Source organism: Cajanus cajan, chromosome 5 (assembly GCF_000230855.2).
Source record: "Cajanus cajan strain Asha chromosome 5, NIPB_CcT2T_4, whole genome shotgun sequence".
Lineage (NCBI taxonomy): Eukaryota > Viridiplantae > Streptophyta > Magnoliopsida > Fabales > Fabaceae > Cajanus > Cajanus cajan.
In genome coordinates this window covers 12365276-12375471 of record NC_138521.1, presented here as the reverse complement: position 1 = coordinate 12375471, position 10196 = coordinate 12365276, and the positions used below count along the sequence as shown (strand labels likewise).

At 37.9% G+C, this 10196-nt stretch overlaps 1 long non-coding RNA gene across 3 annotated transcripts; it reads right to left on the bottom strand.

Moving 5' to 3' along the window:
• Window positions 1-318: 318 nt before the first annotated feature.
• LOC145958232 (uncharacterized) lies at window positions 319-9954 on the bottom strand. 3 transcript variants are annotated; one of them, XR_014433887.1, is made up of 7 exons: window positions 9753-9954; window positions 8951-9684; window positions 8764-8832; window positions 8429-8500; window positions 7715-7774; window positions 7396-7451; window positions 319-6874 (listed from the first exon to the last, which is right to left on the bottom strand). It is a non-coding gene; the product is annotated as an uncharacterized LOC145958232 (long non-coding RNA). The 3 variants fall into 3 exon arrangements; XR_014433886.1 differs by having other exon boundaries at window positions 7730-7774; XR_014433888.1 differs by having other exon boundaries at window positions 7730-7774; window positions 8951-9102.
• Window positions 9955-10196: the final 242 nt, after the last annotated feature.

The window sequence follows — 10196 nt, the reverse complement described above, 5'->3', positions numbered from 1 at the left end:
CCACCAATGTTTTACTCAAAACATTGAAAAAAGAAAAGGTTTTTAAAAGTCCAATAATGGCCTTGATAACCAGAATTGGGTTCGGGGGTCGGTTACGTGTAGCGAAGGTATTAAGCACCCCTACAGCGCCCTAAATCGGTACCCTATGATGAAGATAAAGTAATAAGAATTAATAATTAAAATATTTAATCCCCTTTATTAATAATTATTTACATGCTTGAAATTTAAATTATACAATTAATCCTAAAATGTCTACATGATTATTTTTATTATAAATAATATTTATTAAAAAAATAAGAAATAAAAGAGAAAAGAAAATTAGCTGAAATACCTCTTGAACGAGCTCTATTGATCTTCAAAGATGGAGATTAGGGTGCTTTTTGGCAACCCTTCACACTACAATGCCTCACAAAAATCTCAAGAAATACAAAAAGAGGAGGAGAGAGAAAAAGAGAGAAATTTCGTGCTCTAGGGAGTCTGGACAAAATTTTTGGGGTCCTGAGAAATGAGCCCCAGCTGTCTATTTATAGACTTCGGGAAGGGGGTCCAGAACGGCCCGTTCCAAAATCGGAACGGCCGTTCTGGATATGACCGTTGTGGGTTAATTTGGACCCTGGAACGGCCCGTTCCGAAACCAGAACGGCCCGTTTCGGGGAACCAGAACAGTCTGTTCTGATTTCAGAACGGCCCGTTCTGGGTTCCAAATTAAGCACACATGATTGGTCTGGAACGGCCTTGGAACGACCCGTTCCATTTTAGGAACGGCCCGTTCCAGCCCCGTTCCAAATAAACTTTTACCCCTTTTTGGAGGAGTTTGGAACGGCCTGTTCCAATCTTGGAACGGCCTGTTCCAATCTAGAACGGTCATTCCAATCTCGGAACAGCCCGTTCCAAATTAGGGTTTTTGGCCTTTTAGGAGCCTCGGAACGGCCCGTTCCGGACCTTGGAACGGCCCGTTCCGATTTTGGAACGGCCCGTTCTGGGCCCATAAAAATATTTAATTTGTAATTTTGTGCCCTCTGAAGTCCTGTCTTCTTGTTGGCATGTTTCAGGAGCTCCTTCCCTTCGTAACAGAGGTCCATGTCCTTGTTTGTATGCCCCCGGACGAAATTGGGTGTCTACAGCTGCCCCTCTTTACTTGTCCTTTGGAATAGTAATGTGTTGCTTTTCCAAAGGCAAGGAAAGACGTAGACATTTCGTCCGGGTCTTCCCTTCGTCTCTCTAGTGCTTCTGCGTTGTTTCCCTTGTGATAGATGTATTCCTTTATTTGTTGCTTATTTAAGAGGGAGTATATTATGAGCTCAGCCTCTCCAGGCTGGACTGATATTTAGGGCTTCAGCCGGCCCACTCTAAGGTCAGGCAACCCACTTTGTTGTTGAAGTAGTTTTGTAGCTCAGCCTCTCCAAGCTGGACTGATATTCTAAGGCTTCAGTCGGCCTCCTCTAAGGTCAGGTAACCCACTTTGTTGTTGAAGTAGTTTTGTAGCTCAGCCTCTCCAAGCTGGACTGATATTCTAAGGCTTCAGCCGGCCTCCTCTAAGGTCAGGTAACCCACTTTTTTGTTGAAGTAGTTTCGTAGCTCAGCCTCTCCAAGCTGGATTGATATTTAAGGCTTCAGCCGGCCTCCTCTAAGGTCAGGTAACCCACTTTGTTGTTGAAGTAGTTTCGTAGCTCAGCCTCTCCAAGCTGGACTGATATTTTAAGGCTTCAGCCGGCCTCCTCTAAGGTCAGGTAACCCACTTTTTTGTTGAAGTAGTTTTGTAGCTCAGCCTCTCCAAGCTGGACTGATATTCTAAGGCTTCAGCCGGCCTCCTCTAAGGTCAGGTAACCCACTTTTTTCTTGTACTAGTTTCAGGGATCTAGCAACCCTTTCACTAAGGTCAGGTAACCCACGTTGTTCTTGTACTTGGTGTCTTCTTGTTGGTGTTGTTGGAATGAAAGACTGCCCCTAAGTGAACGGGCAGGAGATGTTTGATGTGCCCCTGTGTTGGTGGGCAGAGAAGTAGATGGTTGACAGGGATTCCAATGTTGCCCCTGCCACTTGAGTATTGTGATGCCTCTCCAGGCACTCTGCTTTTTGTAGATTTTTTCTGAATTTCATTTTTGTTTAGTTTCGGCTCTTTCATGTTTGAAGCTTGCCTTTTTCTGCTATTTTTCTAAATGCTTCGACTTTTTCAACATGTACGAAGCTGGCCTTTTTTCTGTTTTATTTTTCTAAATGCTTCGGCTTTTTCAACATGTACGAAGCTTGCCTTTTTTTTATTTTATATTTTGTTGTCATCATTGGTGGAGGGATCACATCCCATGATGATGTTATTTGCTGAATCTTTATTGGTGAGTATTATTTTGGAAGCCACTCCTGGCTTTGGTAAGGAAACCATTCCTAGTCTTGGCATTCTCTTGAATCATCCTTCATTCAATTAAGGAGTAAGGCGTGCTGGTCTCTTCATGCTTGTGGACTTGATTATTCTTCCTCGTCCGGTTCTATCCCGTCTTGTTGTTGATGTGTCTTTTTTCTTAGTGATTATATGAAACCACTTGTATGGAATACCCTTGTTGGGGCTATGCTTTTTAACATGATTTCGGATTTTAAGGCACTGTATAGTTATTGATCTTTTTTACGAGTGCTTCGACCTCTTGATTCCTCCAGCAAGTGATGGATAGACACACAAAGAATGCAAGAATGCAAAAGAAAATGCAAAGTAGAAATGGATTGGATTTTTTCTTTTAAAATTTTTTTGTGAACTTATACCCTTTTGTGCACACTTGCGCCATATGCATGTTATGCAATGATGCTTCTATGCTAATGCTTACAATGCAAATTTATTCTTACTTTCAAGAAATTAATCTATGCGCATTGATCAATGACATGGATTGTTAGCCTTTAGCCTTGTCGAATTCAGTGTTGCTTATTGAACCTAAGGTTTGTGTGGTTCAGCCCTCTCGCTTGCACTGGATATGATATGTTAGCCCTTAGATCAGGTGTACCTAGACTCTGTTCTAGGACACCTCCATCTTTTCCTTGTGAGTATTCACTGTGCATACTCCATGTATCTCTCAAATTTATCTTAATGCCATATAGGTCAAGAGGAAAAAGAGGAAGAAGATATATATTTTTTTGTAGAAGTTTTGTTAGAAAAGATTTTTTTTTTTCGAAAATGATTTTAGAAGAATGGTTGGTCGAGGTAGGCTAGTGGTTTAGGCTGATGAACAAGCACATTCAAAGTGAGGAAATCACTTTCCACGTTGGCTTATTATTTCCTTCAAAGTTAAGCGATGACTTGGGATTGCATATTGATTAAATGATCTTCCCGAGCCGCCTTTCGGTTTTCAACTCGTGATGCTGCTTTGTCCTAACTTTTGCCTAGGTTACTTGAGATGTGTTCCCTAGCGGGCATTTTTTTTTTATCCTTACTTTTGCTTAGGCTACCCTTTTTTAATTGTGGGTTGCCTAACAGATCTTGCCCTAACTTTTGCGCAGCCCCCTTAGTGGGTTTCCTGTCGGGCCTTTGTCTTTGCAGCGTTTGTGATCATTTTTCATCACTTCATTAAAGGGGGATGCCCCTTGCACTGATTTCGTTTGGGTTTTTATCCACAAGTCATGCCAAGTTTGATTGATCTTTATGTGTTTTTTTTATTTATTTATTTTTTGGTATATAAAGCCATTGTTTCTAATGACGTCCTTACTTCAAATGTACTTGTTCATTTAGAGTTTGTTGACGAGGCTTAGAGTAGATAAAAGGGAGAAGAGAAATGAAGTAGAAAGGTGTATGGCATTGAAATGAAATTTTCAATTTACACGTGCCCATTTAATGTAGCTCGAGGGCCCGGGCATGCCCCGAGTTCGTGATTCATACACAAAGAAGTAGAGGGAGGTTGCCCCTTAGAGAGGCCTAGGTTGTCTGACTGTAGGGCTAGTCCTACACTTGCTTGGATGTGGTAATTCAGAAGTTCTCGTGTAGAAGGAGACCCTTTGGCTTCTTCTCTCATGAAAGTATTGTCAACCCATATCCTGAGCCTTTCCTAAGAAGTAGGAATATGTAGAAGCGATGATAGAGCTTTCTATGGAGTCTTGCTTTTCAAGAGGAACATCCAAGCTGTCTCTCGATTTTCAACTCGAACAAACATTACTCTTTTTTTTTACTAGAATGCCCTTTGCGGGTTTTCATTCTAGCAGCTTCTTAATAAGCAATTCTTCTCTCTTATTGAAATCATCTTTCAAGAAAGCTCTATTCACTTTGCCTTGGTGTTTGAGGGATTCGCTCTCCTCGGGTTCTCTTTATTAACTTGCAACTCGTTAGGAGTGTGGATCTATCCATTCCTAGTCATTTTTCCATTCCACTTGGATTTCACGGTTGCACGACACAACTTTATCCTCTTAGGGCAAGAATTGGCGTCTTAAAGATTGTGGAGTTCTTTACCCTCAACTCTTTATGCATGGCTTGCTTCCATTACTTCCGATTAACGCACATAGGTTAATTTCCCTTTTTATTCTCATTTATTCTTTTACAAGGAGGGATGAATGTAATGCAGAATGTAAAGAAAGTTGAGAATAATAAATATCAGTCTCATTAATTTGTTTATTTGTGAATGCTCAAATAGATTTCGGCAGTATTAAGTGAGAATCTATATTAGATTCTAAGAAGACTTACTTCAACAAACATATCGAAGCAAGGGCCCAACCATAATATTTGTTTTTTTTTTTTTAAATTGATTTGGGTTTTTCTTTATAGCACAGATATGCCGTACATTAGAGCATTCACTTTTCTTAACTTTCTATACGTACTGCAACCTAATCCTCCTTAGCTAATAAAAATGAATGAAATTAATGAGCTAATCTAGAATGCATGTCATTTTTTTTGCCTAATCTTTATCATGTTTCTATTATCTAAAGGGGAATGATGCATGGTAAAGATGAGATTTTTTTATTGATTTTTTTTTTACAAAAAGGAAACTACCTATATGATGTTAATGGAATGTTGACCTAAGAATGTACAAAAGAGTATAAAATTTTTATTTTTATATTTTTTTATCTGTTTGTTTATTTTAAAATTCCAATCCATCTTATTAGAACAAAATAATACAACAAATGCACACACACATGCTCAATCAACGTACACCCATGAACGATCGTGTTCAAATTCTTGGTTTGTGGTCCCTGTCAAGAAAAGTGCATTGTACAGGATGGTTCTAATCTCACTGGTTCTCAAGGCTCCCAAGGTGCCCCCATTATAGGGACCCAGTATCTCTGTCGCTGTCACATGGCAAACTCTAAGGTTTGTTGCAGTATTTCGGGCTAGAGTGACCGGTTATCACCTTGAGTGTGATTTCTGACAAGGCTCGCAGGCTCCAAGGCCAAACTTGGGCCGGTCGTACGTCAACCACTCCCTATATTTAATACCCTCATGCCCCCGGGTGTAGGGGGAACTGTTGTGTGCAAAGGTTTTATGTACAATTTGTATTCCAACAAGTGCAGAATTCAAACAGGCAAACAAATATTAAAGCCAAGCAAATAAACAAACAAAGTAAAGGGGAAAAATATTTAAATTATTATTCTTATTTTATTAACTTCATCATTTATTTGGGCTTGACCCTCTTAAAATGTCCCAAGTGGAGTCGCCATCTGTCGCAACCCGAAAATTTTTGATCTTGCGACTAATGGTTTAGACGTCCTTTTAAAGTCTCATCAATTAAGGAATGTCCGGACACCAGACTAATCCTTAATTAATGGTTTTGAAAAATGAGTTCATGGAGTCGCCACCAATGTTTTACTCAAAACATTGAAAAAAGAAAAGGTTTTTAAAAGTCCAATAATGGCCTTGATAACCAGAATTGGGTTCGGGAGTCGGTTACGTGTAGGGAAGGTATTAAGCACCCCTACAGCGCCCTAAATCGGTACCCTATGATGAAGATAAAGTAATAAGAATTAATAATTAAAATATTTAATCCCCTTTATTAATAATTATTTACATGCTTGAAATTTAAATTATACAATTAATCCTAAAATGTCTACATGATTATTTTTATTATAAATAATATTTATTAAAAAAATAAGAAATAAAAGAGAAAAGAAAATTAGCTGAAATACCTCTTGAACGAGCTCTATTGATCTTCAAAGATGGAGATTAGGGTGCTTTTTGGCAACCCTTCACACTACAATGCCTCACAAAAATCTCAAGAAATACAAAAAGAGGAGGAGAGAGAAAAAGAGAGAAATTTCGTGCTCTAGGGAGTCTGGACAAAATTTTTGGGGTCCTGAGAAATGAGCCCCAGCTGTCTATTTATAGACTTCGGGAAGGGGGTTTAGAATGGCCCGTTCCAAAATCGAAACGGCCGTTCTGGATATGGCCGTTGTGGGTTAATTTGGACCCTGGAACGGCCCGTTCCGAAACCGGAACGGCCCGTTTCGGGGAACCAGAACAGCCTATTCTGATTTCAGAACGACCCGTTCTGGGTTCCAAAATAAGCACACATGATTGGTCTGGAACGGCCTTGGAACGGCCCGTTCCATTTTAGGAACGGCCCGTTCCAGCCCCGTTCCAAATAAACTTTTACCCCTTTTTGGAGGAGTTTGGAACGGCCTGTTTCAATCTTGGAACGGCCCGTTCCAATCTAGAACGGCCGTTCCAATCTCGGAACAGCCCGTTCCAAATTAGGGTTTTTGGCCTTTTAGGAGCCTCGGAACGGCCCGTTCCGGACCTTGGAACGGCCCGTTCCGATTTTGGAACAGCCCGTTCCGGGCCCATAAAAATATTTAATTTGTAATTTTGTGCCCTTTGAAGTCCTGTCTTCTTGTTGGCATGTTTCAGGAGCTCCTTCCCTTCGTAACAGAGGTCCATGTCCTTGTTTGTATGCCCCCGGACGAAATTGGGTGTCTACACTTATAAATAAAATTTTTACTAGAGGATCACTTATTTAGTAAATTATACCTATAATAATAATAATATTTATGTGTTTTGTATGTTTCTTGTTCAAATATAATTACATAATGATACATTAAATTACAACTTTTAACATTATAAAAAAAATCAAGACAACATCTAGTCATAGGTCTAGCATGACATTTTTTATTATTAAGACATTAAGATCCATCAATTCTAAAACATATCTAACATATTAAATAACTCAATCAAATTCATGATCAATGCTCAAAAGCAAAATATGTAAATTATCCCAAAATTAATCTTGCTTCAAATATAAAATCATAATGAAAATTTATGAATAATGCAAAACAAGAGACTATGCACTATCAAAAGTGTTTACTCAGAAACACTGCAGCTATGCACTATATGTTATTAAAAAGAGACTAGATCAAGAACAAAAATTTATCTAGACTAGTCTAATTATTTTATCTAATATGAAACATTAGGAAATTTGGATTTCTCAACCAGCTTACTTGCTTTTGTTGTATTCGAATTCAATGTGCAGACAATCTTCAATTCCAACTTCCATCTGTACAAGGTAAAATATTATGAAATATAATTAAGAAATAAAAGTAGCCAATAACAGTTGAGGTAAAGCACAAGGCAATAAGCCAATAACCATTTAAAAATGGGTAATTAAAAGGAAATGATTGAGGTTGATGAAATAACTTCAATTTATTATTGCTTGAGTCATTGTTACTTTCAATTAACAGAAAGTTGTGGACGTGAATTACTGCCACAGTTTGTACAATGGCAATGAATATGTGCTAGACGGCATTAAAATTCAATTACCATGACAGTGCTAACCTTGATGCTATTGTTAATTTGTGGAGGTGGAGAATAGTTGCGAACCTGATAGATAAAGATAAAGAAAAAAGAAGAAAACATACAAGTTAATGAAAAAGGATCATAAAAACTTCTATATATATATATATTTTATTTTTTTTTCTTTTTTGTTTTTTAATTTTTTATATTTTTGAGGTGGTGATTGGGGATACCTCGCCCATTAGTTACAGGGGATTGATCAAGACCAATTCTATTTTTGTCCTTAGGTGATGCTCCGAAGTGTGACTGTGTACTTTGTCAGCCTTCCTTTAATTTACCAACCATTTCACCTTGTTTTTGGTAATAAGAATCCATGGATAGTGACTGTTATGTTTACTTCTATTATCATCCCTGGAATTCCTGGGGGCTTTTTTCTCAATGGCATGAATATCCTCATTCAAGCCATCTCTATGAGATTTATCTTTGTGCACAGAGGCTTCACGAAGTGTTTTTCGCCATGCCTTATGCTTTCACCCTGTTTATCTATGGATCTTCGACCTGTTTATTCTGAACTAGATTTTCCAGGAAATGCTCGATTGAGTTCTTTGGGTAAGCTAACACTCGAATTCCAGATAAATCACTCATGCTAACAGAAATTTATCTTAAAGGTTTCAACACTGCTAAGTGATACCATCTTAAGATTAATTGAAGTTATGTCAGAAATATGTGAATTTTAATCACCTTGAAGGGTTCCCTCTTTCCTTTTCTTAAGGGCAGCCTCTTTCTTTTTATTGAAATTCTTCCATGGTGTAGCTGGACAAGGGAGTATAAGGCCATTCAGTAAAATATTTCTATATTATAAACATTATTAAACTAAATACAATAGAATTGGAAGGCTTTGACAGAAGAAAATAGTGGTGATAAGGAGGTGATGATGCCCAATATCAAGAAAAAACTTGAGTTGCTCATCTCAATGACATAAGAAAATAGCGATTTGAAATTTTACATTTAAAAAATATTACAGAAAAAATCAATCCATTAGTACAAGATATGGAAGAAAAAAAAAAAGCAGTTACCCTCAACAGCTGCTAATGCCTTTAGCTGACTCTTCATAGACGGGTTCCCTAACTCTAAAGATAATGGCTCTGTTGCAAACAACATAAATAAATGAACAACTAGCTAAAACCAAGGAAAAAGGGCAGGGGAGATTCATACATCACACATGTATAGCAAAATAAAGTACAGGGACACAAAAGAGCATACCAATTACACTCTTGGCATTACTTCGCTCCAAGAAAGTTGCCAGCCCCAGATCTCCAATTTTAACTTCTCCTTGATGACCATTGATAAATATATTATCACATTTCAGGTCCTTGTGTATAATCGGTTGTGTATAATCGGCGGGTTGTAATTTCCTTCGGAATCAAATTCAAAATTCACAATAATAAACAAATAGTCATATACATGAGGAGTGTGTGTTGAGATCTCACGCAGAAAATGGTGAAAGGCCAATATCTGATATATCATATAGCAGATAGCATCACACGATAATAGTGAAAGTTGCATAGCAGTTGAAATATATCATATACATCAACTATATATGTATAAAAAGTCAAGTTATACACAAATAAAATGCTTAAAAAATTCACAATATTAACACAAGTTCAATCGATTCGAGACTAGACAGGGATGACAAAAGGATACAGGATGCATGTTGCAAACATGGTAGCCACAATAGTGTACACAATCAGCCAGAGATTGCGTCTGATTCTGTGACCTAGCTATAGAGCCATCAGCCAGAGAGTTGGATCTTCTAAGTTGTGGTTCTATTAAATTTCATTTTTCCCAAAACCATTTAATAATATATTTCATATGTGATTCATTCGCGGTATTGAAATTCAGAAAACAAAGGTCGTTAGGGATTTCAAAAATTGGAAACGCGAAGAGAAAGAGACAGTTTGCGAAGGTGGATGCGGGCGGTGCTTTGTTCTTCCTACCTAGGAGGAGTTTGCAGAAATGAGGGTTTTGCAAAAATCGAAAGCAAAAACTTGAAATTGAAACGTACCAGGCTTGCGAGAAGCTGATGTGTGCTTCACTCTCGCCATGGGATTCAATGGAAGAAGAAAACAAAAAGAAACTTCACACTTCCGAATTGGTTTTCTTCAATTTCGCCTCTTGCTCTTGCATGTTGTTTTCTCTTCTTTTCTGATCTTTGCTATTGTCAGTGAAATTGTGAAATTTTCAAAAGGGAGTAGCTTGCATCCATTTTGGCCCCTGCATACTTACTGTTATTACTGGACTTCATTTTTTTAAGTTTAATTTTAATAAAAAAATTATTGAACGTTCTGGCGGTTTTAAACCGCCAGAAAGTGCCAACATATAACAATTACCATTTCTATGGTTTAAAACCGCCAGAAAGTGTCAATAATTTGCAGCGTTTGGTATCCTTATCACAAATGTAACATTTTTTGGCGGTTTATGGAAACCGCAAAAAAGAAACCGCCAGTAA